Here is a 14,825-nt window from a genome sequence, read left to right on the forward strand (position 1 = left end):
ATACACTTGATCACAAAACAAACACCAGCAAATTGTACAAAACACTCAACAGCATCACACTATCCAACACTAACACTACACGCTCTCACGCAGCAATAATCACAACAACAGATAATCTACCCTCAAACAGACAACAAGCAAACGCACTCATACGTCATTTTGCACAGACGAGCCATCTTACATCTCACCCTGACGACCGACGCACCATTCGACGTAAGAAAGACTTCCCCACAGACTCAGACTATACACCCTTCATAGACAGTCAGACAAAACTCATAATGCATAATCTCAAGCACTCATCTGCCTGTGGCCCTGATAACATAAGCAACATCCACCTAAAACACATTGGACCACAAGGTATACACGCACTCACAAACATTGCAAACTACAGCTATTCACACAACACTATACCCGACATCTGGAAGCATGGTAAAATAATCACCATTCCAAAACCGAACAATCCCAACATCGCACCGCCCAATCACACTTCTCTGCACCCCCTCTAAAATCATTGAACGCCTAATACTTAAACTTGTCACACCATATATTCCCCTTGCTGACTCACAACACGGTTTTAGGCCACTACACTCCACAAACACTCTTCTGACAAACCTCACACAAAGAATTTTAGATGGCATCAATTCAGATAGGCCCCACCACAGAACACTTCTTATAACATTAGACATTAGTAAAGCTTTTGATGCTATCCCCCGCCACAACCTAACAAATAAAATATATAACACAGACATGCACAATAACACCAAAAGATGGCTGGCCAATTATCTGGCAGGCAGGAATGCTCATGTGTCATATAATGGCCAATCATCGCACATCAGAAACATTAAGAACGGAGTACCACAGGGCTCAGTTCTATCCCCCACATTATTTAATCTATACATGCATGACTTACCCACACCAGACACCTCAGAAATACAAATCTCTTCCTACGCAGATGACATAACAATCACATGCACACATCGTAACACAGACAAAGCTGCAGAAATAATCCAGCCATACCTTGACACACTCAACACAAATCTACAGCAACACTTCTCACCAACTGGACAAAAGAACACAAATACATACCTCATCTCTACATCAACAACACTCTAATACCACACACAAACACACCGAAAATTCTTGGTGTAACATACGATACATCCATGTCTTTCAAACAACACATCACAAACATAAAAAACAAATGCACACCTAGACTTAACGCACTTAAGTCAATCACTGGAACAACATTTGGACAAAACAAAGAAACTAATATAACAATATACAAACAATGCATACGCTCAGTGTTGAATTATGCGAGTCCTGCATGGGCTCCTAATCTCAGTGAGACACACCACAACACCCTTCAAATCATACAAAACAAAGCCCTAAAAACAATTACAAGCTGCACAAATACAACACCTACAGACCATTTACACCATGAAACAAAAGTCCTCAAAGTCAAGGACCACCTCGACATGAGAGGCACACAAACACTTGCTGCAGCCACCACAAACACATCACACCCGCTACACTACATAGCAGAACACCCACACACACCAAGAAACATTAAAACTACACCCAAAGACCTTTATTACGCACAGATACTCTCTTCTCTTCCTCCACAACCACCAAATACCAGCCTCCGGAAACATATTCATAATCATATCACTCACCGCTCCATTAACACACTGAAAGACAACACACTGCTGCATGCCAGACCCCCAGATATCCACCCTTCTGAATCCTCTCTCCCACGAAAGGACAGAGTCCACTTGGCCAGACTGCGATGCGGTCACCACCCAGCACTTCTAAGCTACCCGAAGAGGCTGGACGACCGTGTTGTGAACAGCTGCCCAGGATGTAACACTTCACCCCATACCATACAACACATAATGGAAGACTGCATTATACACAATCATGCACGCAAACAACACAACATACACTCTATAAAGGATTTGTGGGAAAACCCAGTTTCGGCTGTGGCCTTCCTTGGGGAGACGGGACTGCTCGGACAGACAGTCTAGGGAACGACAACAACAACAACAACCTGCTTTTATCATCTTAACAACTGCCTTCATTTCATCTTTCCTTATTTTTCCTCCATTTTCCTCACTAATCATGGTCATTTTCTTAGCGCTTCCCACTGCAACTACCTTTCCCTCCCTATCCTCCTTCACATTTAGCAACTTCCTAAAATACTCTGCCCATCTTCCTCTTACTGCCTTCTCTTCCATTATCATCTCTCCATCTGCACCTTTTACCTTTTCTTCTCAACTTGATTTCCCTCCTCTTCCTCTCTTAATTTCTTTCCAAAACCTTTTTCTATTACTTTCAAAATTTTCTGTCATACTCTTACCCCATTTCACATATGCTCTCCTCTTTGCCTCCTTTATCTTATGCTTTACTTCTCTTTTCTTTACTTTGTACCCCTCATATGACTCCCTCATCCTATTTTGTAACCAATCTGTGAAAGCTCGCTTCTTCTCTTCTACAACTTTCTTTGCTTCCTCATCCCACCACTCACTAACCTTCCTTCTATTTCCTCCCATCCTCCTTGTTCCACACACCATCTTTGCACACCTTGTGACTCCCTACTTGAACCATTCCCATTCCACCGTCACTCCTAGTTCTACTCTATCCTTCACTCCCTCCCACTCCTCTCTCAGCTTCTTCTTGTACTCCTTCTCCATTTCTTTCTCATTTAAGTAGTTCACTCTAAGCACCTCCCTACCTTCTGTCCTTTTCCTGTTTTCCATCTATCCTCCACTCTCAATTTACCTTCCACCAGATAATGATCTGATATTCCCCCCTCTCTCCCCTTAGAGCATATACATCCTTAACTCTTCCTACTATACTTCTGGTTACCACTGTATAGTTCATTAATGCTCTGTCTACCACCCTTCCATCCATCACCCTTTCCCATGGGTACTCATGCTTGACTTCCTAAACACTGTATATGCTGTTATCAACTCTCTTTCGAGACACATTACCATCAACTCTCCATTATGATTCTTTCCTGGAACTCCACACTTCCCAACCACTCCATCTATTGGTTCATTTCCTACCCAAGCAATAAGGTCTCTCAATACCACTACATTAACATTTCTCCCTAATCCCTCTATGCACTCATTTGAATCTATCCAAAAGGCCTCCCTTTCTTTTACACTTTTCTCACTACCAGGCCCATATGCACTTACAAAAACCCACATCTCCCTTCCTAATTTCACTTTCATCCACAATAACCTTGAATAAACCTCCTTCCACTCCACTACATGCTTACCTATCTCTTCACTTACAAGTATAGCCACCCCTTCTCTCCCTCATCCTCTCTTCACTCCTGAGAACCTCCCAACTACACTCCCAAACTCACACTCACCCCTCCCTCTCAACTTAGATTCACTCAAAGCCAACACATCCATCTTTCTTCTCACAAACATACTACCTATCTCTTCCCTTTTACTCTCATCTGTACCACATCAACACACATTAAAATACCCAAACTTTAGCGTAGTGGTTGGAAAACTCCTAGACCCTCTTATGCCTTTACTTTTTTAGGAATGTCCCCTTTGGGGCTACAGGGAGAAGGATGCCTAGTCCTAATCCCCATCCCATTTTTGTCACCTCTTATGATTCAAGTGGGAAGACTTGGTGGCAGTATTCTTTCCCCCCACCACAGGGGGATATGTATGTGTATGTATATATGTATATATATATATATATATTCAACCACAAACAACTTTTAATTCCATGCCATCGCAATCGAGACTGAAGAATCGCTCGATGGAGACATTTTGTTGGAAATTGAAACGTGGACGAGCCGAGGATTCGAACCCAGCTAACCCGTAACAAAGTTACGGGTTAGCTGGGTTCGAATCCTCGGCTCGTCCACGTTTCAATTTCCAACAAAATGTCTCCATCGAGCGATTCTTCAGTCTCGATTGCGATGGCATGGAATTAAAAGTTGTTTGTGGTTGAATAATATCAATTGATCGCTGGGAACCATTCAGTGTAGATGTATATTTATATATATATATATATACATATATATATATACATATATATATAATTATATATATATATATATATATATATATATATATATAATGATCCCTCGTTTTTTGCGGTTAATGGTGACCAGAACCCCCCCACAAAAGGTGAAAAACCGCAAAGTAGTATTTGCCCCCCCCCCCAGGATTTTTCGTGTATGTGTATGTGGGTACCAGAATGTTTAGATTATGTAAACAGTATATATACTTTACATATTTAAGACAAAGATTACAACAGTACACATATTTACTTAAATCATTACAGTCGTACCTCGGTACTCGACCATAATCCGTTCTGAGGTGGTGGTCGAGCACCGATTTGTTCGAACACCGAAACCAATTTTCCCCTTATCACTGTCTTTCTTTGGACCCATTATTAAGGGCTAGAGCAACACGAAAAAGTTTAAATCTGGGAAGAAATACTCGAACAAACTGCGTACGTCTTACTCCGCTGGCGGTCTGAGTCGAACTGACGCTTACCCGCTGTTCGAGCTAGTCGAGTACCGAAAATCTGTTCGAGGTCCGATGCATTTTCTACTCGAATTTTTTGGTCGAGCACCGATTTGGTCGAGTATAGAGGCGGTCGAGTACCGAGGTACGACTGTAATTATAAAATCTTATACAGTAATTAATATTTATTATAAAGTAATTAAGGGGGATCAGATGCACTGATAGAAAAATATTAATAAAAGCAAAAGTTTTTTTATATATTGACGTGATATTTTTACAGTGTAATCCAATTATCATTTTCCATATTCCATGAGCATTTGAATGATGTATGTCTGTCTCTTCATCCCTCAGTCCGTATGATGTCATTGATGCCGTCAGAAATGTTTTCCAATCTTAATACTTTACCTAGACTAACCTGCTTTTAAACATAAAATCTCAAATACTATACAAACAGCGTGTAATTTCGTTTTTTTCTAAAATCTTAATAGATCAAGATATACGTAGGTCATAAAATGCATGACTTCGTGAAGTTGCACCGATAGCGTTTTTTCCGATAAAATTCCCTCTAGTGATATTATTTATCATTTTAATAATTTATCCAAACTTACACGAGAAAGACACAACATTCATGTGTTAGCATGGTAAGTTTTAAGAAAATTTGATTATTTTTTGGTGATTTTTTCAATGAATATTTTGGAAAAACCCGCGAAGCACTGAAGCCGCAAAATGTGAAGCGTGAAGTGACGAGGGAACACTGTATATATATATATATATATATATATATATATATATATATATATATATATATATATATATATATATATATATATATATATATATATACATGCATACATACATACATAGAGTGGTGGACACTTGGAACAAACTGGACAAAAAAAAAATGGTGTGTGCAAAAACCATTCATGAGTTTAAGAGCAAACTAGACACTTGCTAGATACAAAGGCAGGACACCATGAGCGTAGTTCCCCTTCCCACAAAATACAAGTAGGTGAATACATACATATATCAAAGGCTTTTTCCCCCTTACATGGAAGGTAGCCAAAAAACAAAGGCATAGAAACCATTCACACCCATTCCATCCCCTACATACTCCACTCCCATCTACCCTCTTATCTTGGCACCTCCTGGATCATGGGTCATCCCTGCATCTGGTCCACTGCCCTGGGTCAGAAGCAGTGTCTCAAGACATAGCACATCCACAGCAAGGTCACTTCATTAAATCGGCAACCCCCCATCTCCGTCCCCTCATGCAGAAAAGGAGAAGATGGGGAGAAATCCCTTCGGGCTGCTTCAGTTTATTTCTCATGCATACTCCCTCACCCCCCAACCCCCACCCCACTCCCCCTCATGCATCACAGCATCATCCATAGACAACCATTCTCCATTCACCCCTATCTTCTGTCCTCTCCCATCCTTCCTCAACAGACATTTCCCTCTTTCCCAATGCCCCTTTTACCCCATCCATCCATCTCATCCTAGGTTGACCCCTCATATTCACTCCTTCCACCTCTGCCTTCCACACCTCTTTTACTAGTCTTTCTTTACTCATTCTTTCCATGTGTCCAAACCATCCCAATACTCTTTCATCAACCCTATCTCCCAACTCCCTTTCCACCCCTGTTCTCCTCCTCACTTCCTCATTTCTCATTCTATCCAGCCTAGTAACCCCTATCATACTTCTCAGGCACCTCATCTCAAACACATTCAAACTCCTCCTCTATTCCTCCCTTATGTTCCATGTTTCTTCCCTGTACAGAGCTGCTGGCACAATCACTCCTTCATACAATCTCCTCTTAGCATCTATTCCCTCTTATGCCTTTACTTTTGTAGGAATGTTCCCTATTCTTTTTCTCATTACACTTTTTAATTCCCCAAGACATTTACTCGGTTCTCTCAATCTACATTCTACCTCCACCTCCACTCCTTCCATTCCTGTCACATTTGCACCCAAGTATCTAAAACTATCCACTTCCTCCAGTCTCTCTCCTTTAATACTCACTTCCAGTCTGCTGCCACTTTCTCCCCTTGTACATTTCATCACCTTACTTTTACCCACATTTATCTTCAACTTCCTTCTTTCACACACCATCCCAAACTCTGTCACTAACTTCCTCAATCCTTCCTCTGATCCTGCTACAAGCACAGTGTTATCAGCAAACAACAACTAGCTTATCTCCCACTTTTCTCTATTTTCTTTAACAATCTCCAATCCCTGACCTACTACCCTTGCATTTACCTCTCGCACCACCCCATCCATGTATTGGTCAGTTTACTTTTATCTTTAGTAAATCTGTGGGATCTTTACTGATCTTTTTAAACTTTGTAGTATCACTGAGGATGGTATCAATCTTGTCTAAATACTCAGAGGTGTCCATGAGTATGTAAGTAGCCACTTTTTCTGCTTTCCTGATGGTAATGCTAGGGTCTGATTTTAACTCCTTTGTGGTCTCAATATGTTTCTCTTTGATGAAAACATGAAGACATCTGTTTTGCACTGAATAAAACAGTCATCCAAATGATTATTAAGTAGCTCAAAATATCGGTCTGCATTCAGAGTTACATTTTTTAGTAATATCACTAATAATACCACACTGTGGTAGCCAAAAGCACCCCAAATCCTCATTGAATCAAGATGTTTTACAGTACTGTGTGTGAATTTTGGGTCCAAAGGTTCACTGCCAGGACGACAGTACAGTTTGCCAAGATGGTTTCCAGTAATAGTGAAAGTGGTTTCATCACTCCACAACACATTTTTCCTCTTCTCCACATCCCACTGTAAATATTTGTGGCAAAAAGTAACCCTGTTCTTTTTCTGTTTTATGGATGCAAGTGGTTTCTTGCAAGCATTGTGGTGTGAGAATTGCAGATCATCATGCAGGCAGCAGCCTACTGTTCTCACAGACACATGACCAAGTAATTTAGGGTTCTTTTCCTTCAACTGTGGTGCTGTTATACGTGGACTATCATCCACCTGTCTCCTCAGTACCTTCAAAGTATGAAGAGTAGTCTTCCTGGGCCTCCCTGTGGACTTGTTCTGTAATGGTGAATCGGCTCCACCAGCATCACAAGTTTTCTTGGCCCACTGCTGCACACTACACAGTGGAGAAGTGGAAAAATGTGTTGTGGAGTGATGAAGCCACTTTCACCATTACTGGAAACTGTCTTGTTCCATATTTCTGCCCTGTGCAGTGCTGTCAGAACAATCATCCCTTCATACAATCTTCTCTTACCATCCATTCCCAAATGTATATTTCTTATTACACTTTTTAATCCCACAAGGCATTTACCAGCTTCTCTCAGTCTACATTCTACATCCACCTCCATTCCTCCCTTTCCCTCCACATGTGCCCATAATTATTTAAAGCTATTCACTTCCTCCAGCCTTTCTCCCTTACTACTCCCTTCCAATTTGCTGCCCTCCTCTCCCTTTGTATATCTCATCACCTTACTTTTACCCACATTTAGCTTCAACTTGTGTGTATTTACCTAGTTGTATTTACCTAGTTGTATTTTACGGGAAGGGGAGCTATGCTCGTGGTGTCCCCTTTTCATATCTCATTTTATCTAAACTATTTTTAAATTCATGTATTGTTTTTGCACACACCACTTTCTCATCTAACTTGTTCCAACTGTCTATTACTCTGTGAGGAAAGCTGTTCTTTTTCAGGTCTCTTTTATAGCTATCCTTTTTGATTTTCTTTCCATGTCCTCTTGTATTTCTGTCATCTCATTTTATCAGATTCTCTCTATCAGTAATTTCTATGCCTTTCATGATTCTGTAAATAGTTATCAAATCTCCTCTCTCTCTTCTTTGCTCTAGTCTGTAGTTCAAGTTTTGCTAGTCTCTCTTCATATGATAGTTTTGAGAGTGTTGGTGCCAATTTTGTAATTGCTCTTTGTATTCTTTCAATTTTTTTTTATACATTTTTTTGTACTTGGTGACCATATCGTTGCCGCATATTCCAATCTTGGTCTTATCAGGGTGATTAGAATTTTCTTCACCATTTCTTCATCCAGATATGTAAATGTCACTTTGATTGTTCTTATTAAATTATAGGTTTCTCCAAAAATCTTATTTATATGTTTCTCAGGTGACATATTATTCATAACAATGACTCCCAGGTCCTTTTCATTTTCTACTTTTTTTATTCTTTCTTCTCCCAATTTATATGATCCTGTTATTCTGTTTTTACTTTTTCCAAATACCATTATACTACACTTCTTTGTATTGAACTCCATTTCCCACTTCCTACTCCATTCCTGTACTTTGTTTAGATCTCTCTGTAGTGATTCACAATCTTCTTCCGTGTTCACTTTTTTCAATAGTTTTGCATCATCTGCAAAGAAGCTCATATAGCTTTCAATTCCTTCATCCATATCATTAATATATATAGCAAACATTATTGGGGCCAGAACCGTTCCTTGTGGAACACCGCTTATTACTTCATCCCATTTTGAGTGTTGGTCTCTTATCACTACTCTCATTTTTCTTTCTTGCAAAAAGTCTTCCATCCAATTTAGTAGTTTGCCCTGTATTCCTCCTTCAGTTTATAATTTCTTAAGCAACTTTTTATGTGGTACTTTGTCAAAAGCTTTTTTTAGGTCTAGAAATGCGCAATCAGCCCATCCATCTCTTTCTTGTATTATATCTATTAGCCTTGAATAGAAACATATTAAATTGGTGACGCATGATCGTCCTTGTCTGAATCCAATATTTTACCCATCTATTTTTTACAATTCTTTCACAAATTTTTGCTATTGTACTTGTTAGAGAGACTGGCCTATAGTTGTTAGGGTCTTCTTTATTCCCCCCTTTATATATAGGTACTATATTTGCTTTTTTCCAATCTTCTGGAACTTTACCTTCTTTCAATGAACTGATTATTATGATATGTATTATATCTGCCAGTTCATTCCTGCATTCTTTCAAAATCCAGCTTGCCATTTCATCTGGTCCATGCGATTTTCTGACATCAAGATTACTCAAGTGTTTCAATATTTCATTCTTTGTTACTTCTATTTCTTTCATAGGGGGGACTTTCTCTTTCCATTCAATCTCTTCAGGTTGTATGTTCTCCCTTGTAAACACTGATTTAAAATGTTTGTTGTGTCCCCCCCACCCTCTTTAAATCCCTGGAAAATATTCTCATCACTTTCTACTGTATTTCTCTTATCTATACTTCTAATCTTTACATTTTCATTAGACATTTCATCGTCGCTCAGCTGGTCGGGGGGCCGTTTGTATACCTTTCGCCTGTCTGCCTGGGCCAAGTCCTCTCCTTCCTCATTTCCTTCCATTTCCCTCAGCAATCCCTCCCCTTCTCCTCTTTCCCTACTATCCCACTACCCCACGAGCAATTCCCCCCCACCCTGTAAATACAATAGGCACTTCTCTTTGCGTTGGGATCCACGAAACTTCAATTTTCTTCAGAACGTCTTCTAAGCCGTCCGTTCGTTGAAGTGTGTGTGTGTGTGTATGTATGTATATATATAATATATATATATATGTGTGTGTGTGTGTGTGAATTTAGGGAGCAGGTTTTCTTGGATACATTTTCTATTAAATAATACAGCATGCTCAGCACTGGAAATCTTCCTTAAACTTTCTATCCTTGCTATTTTGCTTTCTGTGGGAGGAAGGGAGAACACAATATCACCAAATGAAACCATAGTGTTTTTGGAAATAAAAACAAATGCATTACTTACAATATTTCGCCTATGCTTCAGGCATCTTCTGGTAATTTTATTTTGAATCTACAAATCATGATCATATATACAATTTACAAAAACTAGGATAGGTACTTTGGTTTAATTTCTTCTTGGTGCCCTATATATATATATATATACATATATATATATATATATATATATATATATATATATATATATATATACAAGCACCCGGCTCCGCCGGACCTGGCTACGCCAGGTGTGCTTGGCCTTCGGCGAGGCGGGCTCCGCCCGCGGGTGCTTCGCACCCAGCCCTTCGGGCATTGATGATACACATAAAAAAGTTAATAAAACCAAAGATTTTCATTGCCTTTTACTTAAAACACCTTAGAACTATACATTTAATGTAGTTTCTTCTTTTTTCTCTTGGGTGTGAGTTCTTCTTCGCTGTCCTCTTCTTCGCTGCTATTCTTTCTCTTTACGAAATCCTTCAACATGGTTTTAATCTCATCTATTTCGTAGACAATCTTTTCAAATCTTTCTTCGTTTTTGGTATCCTTAGCTCCGATCTTCTCCTCAATCTTCTCCTCAATCTTCTCTCCAATCTTCTCTTCGATTTCTTAAATTTTATCCTCCATTTCCCCTCGACTCAAGTAGTTCTCTTCTTCGAAGAGTTCTTCTGGTAAGATCATCGCAGCTACTTCTCCTTCTGTTTTCTCGAACACAGAACGTGATATGCTGACTATGGATTGATCGGGTTCCTCTTCTGGTATCCTTGAGGTTTCAGAGTTATCTTCAAAGATTAAATCCTCCAAAGAAGAAACTTTACTTTTATCCACATCACAGAACACCTCTTCATAAACGCAATTCACCCAAGGTCTCAACTCGTATTCTTCCCCTTTCTTTGTATATCCTGGAAAAACTATGAGGGAATCGTGGCTTGTAACTCTAGAACACGCTACGTATAGTTGACCGTGTGCGAAGCACTGTGATGAATCCAGTAGCACACCACACTTCTCAAACGTCTGCCCCTGGGACTTATTTATTGTCATAGCGTAACAGAGTTTGACAGGGAACTAGTATCTCTTGAAGGCTACAGGGGTGTCTGTTGCCTCTAAAGTAACTCTAGGAAGTAAGATCTGTGTGTTCCTGTACACACCAGTTAAAATCTTTCCAACAATAACGTTCCTTCTCAAATTTGTTACCATAACTCTAGTCCCATTACAGATTTTCGGAGGGCAAATGTTCCTCATAACCATCACAATTGCTCCTTCCTTCAACCTTAATTTGTGTGGAGGAATGGAAGGGCTATCCATAGAATTGAAAACTGACGCCTGAACGTCCATCCCTTCTATTGATTCACAACCGACATCTACGCTCATGTTAACCAATTCCTTACCAATCACTTTATTGTACACAAACTCGTTAATGATTTCGACGTCGTTGTTCGTGGGAGATATTATAGCTCTCTTTTCAAAGAAAGAGACGTTAAATATGTTCTCTCCCATTCCTCTGTACACTCTTTCAACTAACTCTTCTCTGCTGTCAACTAACACCCCGAAACCTTCTCCGAAGTGACACTCTTTGTACTTTCCTTCTCCAACTTCTAATAATTTCTCTGCAAAGTTTATGTTTTCTTCGTCTTCACTCTTAAGTCGAACGTTCTTTATCAGTTCTAACTCTTCGAAGAAAGGCCAAAAGTAACTTGATTTCAGACAACTGTTCAACTCGTCGTTCTTTCCTCCTCCTCTTACAACTGGTAATATCTGTCTAAAGTCTCCAGCACAAACGAACGTCTTTCCTCCCATGAAAATATCAAGACCGGAAAGGTCCCTCAAAGTGATATCCAGGGCTGAGATTGTGTTCTTATTTGCCATCACTGCTTCGTCCCACACAATCAAAGAAGACATAAGAAGCAATCGAGCTAGTTCGGACTTGTGCTTTATGTTGCATGTTTTTCTTTCGTTATGTTCCATCAGTGGTATCTTGAACATATTATGGGCAGTTCTTCCCCCGTGAAGGACAGTAGCTGCTATACCCGAAGAAGCCACAGCTAAAGCCACTTTACTCTTCGAACGAACTGTGTCTAGAAGAAGATTCAAAAGGAAGGACTTTCCTGTCCCACCAGGTGCATTTAAGAAGAACGCTTTGCTTTTGTTTTCCGTCTCACAACCAACACTTTCAATGATTTTATCGTAACAAATCTTCTGCTCTCTGTTTAATAGAGGGAGAGCTCTCTCCACTGTCTCGGACAATTCTTTAGAATTATAAGCTTTCTCCCTCCTTATCACGTTTGAAGACTTTTCTCCATTTCTGGAAGAAGGTAAGCCGTAGTGGACTATGTTTCCTCCTCCACAATTGAAAACTTGTTCTTGGATGTCGTCAAGAGCATCGAGGTATATTTCGTCGTTGTAATCCTTCAACCCTCTAAGATATAGAAAATCACTCGAGAAGAGATCCTTTGTTTCTTCCCAGATATCTTTCTGGTCTTCTAGATCCGAGAACACTAACATGCTAGCGTAAGTCGAACGAAGTTCTTTGCGGTCATTTGTGTAGTTTATTATCTCCAGGATAGTCTGTTTCCAAGTCTCTTCATCTTTTAAAAGACCCATAGCCTTAACGGCTTCCCTGTAAGTTCCGTAGAGTACACCGTCCACCATCCTGAGGTCTTCGAAGGATTTGGGACCTCTCTTGTGGGTTAGAAGCATTCTCATATAGAACAGTTCTACTGTCTTGTTCGTTACAGCTCTTATCCTTCCTATAGCGTGAGTGTTACCTTTCCTCTCCTCCCAACATGATTTCGGAATGCTGTACTTGAAGTAAGCAGCTACTTCGTTGTAAGTTAGGGTGGCTGCGTATTCGTTAACGCTACATAATTTGAAAAATGCTGTCAACTGAGTGTCTCTGTTTGCCTTCTTTTTTATGTCTGCCTTTGAGGAATCGGCGTTGAAGAATACTTCGTTTTCGTCCTTTAAATGGAGGTCCAGATTCATAACAGGAGGGTAACTACTGTGTATGGGGAATCTGAATATCTTCCAAGTTGCTTCGTTGGAGTTAACGAATCTTGCATCCGTGAAGTTCTTAATTTCATTGATTTCTTCGGTTCCCTCGGTTTTAGTGAATAGAACTCTGTCACATCCTTTGTTGACGTACTTTGTAACGTACGCTATAGCCTTAATAGAATTTGAACACTACGTTTATGTGAGAGTTAAATCTCAAGCAAAGATAGGGGTTGTAAGGCACCACCCATGAGTTGTCGATAGTTACTTCCTGTCCCTTTAACTTTTTCACAAAGGAGAAACCTCCTTCTCCCACAGCTCTTCTCCTGTAGAGAGGGTAGCCGTTGTTTCCGAATTTTATCGTTGAACGGCACTGTTTCGGAAAATCTTTCTGGCACGTCCCTCTATCGTTTTTCTTCCCATTACAACACACGGAGCTTTCATCGTAGCCTATGCACGGTCCGTGTATCATGTTAGTGGTAACAATATCATACAGTTCTGGGTGTTTTTTCTTGTCGGGTATCTCGGCGGATATTAGGCTCGAAACGGTATTTTCAGTCACTTTACGTTTCATCCATAGAAGAATGTGAACGTGAGGCAAGCCTCTTTTCTGCCACTCAATGCTGTACAAATGAGCTGAGACTTCTCCGAATATTTTATCTGTTAATAACTCTCTCATTAGTTGGTCTACCTTGAGTTTAAAAACACGACTAACTATATCTGGACGATTACAGACGTTAATAGTGTCGCCGTATAGTGTCAATTCTTTACATTTCGGATTCATAGTGAAAGTTATGAAAAAATCCGGAGAACCGTATCTTGACACAAAACTTAACGCATCCTGTTGCCTCTCTTTCATGTATCTCGGGCCTCCCACGAAACACTTAGGAAGTAGCACTCGTTGTCCTTTATGGGCTGAATCACTCTTAAGAATATCGGAGCTCTCTTTTCTGATTTCATGTTGGTTAAAACGGATATAATCTAATCGATTTGATTCAGCCTTCACGTAACAGTCAATAACGAACCTCTGGAACAGTGTTCGACATTGAAAGAGAGCTGTGAAACAGTTCTCTCTTTCCATAAACATAGAAGCGTAATATGCGCACGGAGAAATCTTCTTCTCGTTCCCAGCTTTGTTAGCCTTCAGAGACCGCAAAAGATACGTGTAACCCATATCTCCGTTGGGTATCAATAAAGGGTACTGGAACGGATCATAAAAGAAACTGGTGTGATCCACAAACCTAATTTTATATTTCGAATCCTTCTTGGGACTGGTTATCTTTATTAAAAGAGGATCGTGCTCGTCGTCTAGATTCACTATACCACCCACAGTCACATTTGATGTCGGAAGGTGGTAAACTCCTTTATGTTCCTTCGTTTCAAAGTTTTCAACCGCTTTAAGTTGGAGATTCATTTGTGGTATATCTCTATGCTTTTCAATATGCAATGCTATCAGTTCCCTGGAGTTTTCTATTTCAGACAAAATCTGTCTCAAACACTTATTGTTTTCGAGAAGGTAGTTGAATATTATACGAATTATCTCCTCGTTCTCGTTGTACTCTCTTTCTTCTATTTCTCTTCTGGATTTAGTTGATTTTTTCTCCTCGCTTATAGGTGCTTCCAAAAACAACTTAGAGAC

At 39.9% G+C, this 14,825-nt stretch overlaps 1 protein-coding gene across 2 annotated transcripts in view; it reads left to right on the plus strand.

Moving 5' to 3' along the window:
• Positions 1 to 14,825, plus strand: part of LOC143033972 (protein VAC14 homolog) — a 70,008-nt gene that overhangs the window by 49,199 nt on the left and 5,984 nt on the right. The window lies entirely within an intron of this gene.

Source organism: Oratosquilla oratoria, chromosome 16, assembly GCF_046742065.1.
Source record: "Oratosquilla oratoria isolate Oo_2021 chromosome 16, ASM4674206v1, whole genome shotgun sequence".
In the NCBI taxonomy this organism is placed as follows: Eukaryota; Metazoa; Arthropoda; class Malacostraca; order Stomatopoda; family Squillidae; genus Oratosquilla; species Oratosquilla oratoria.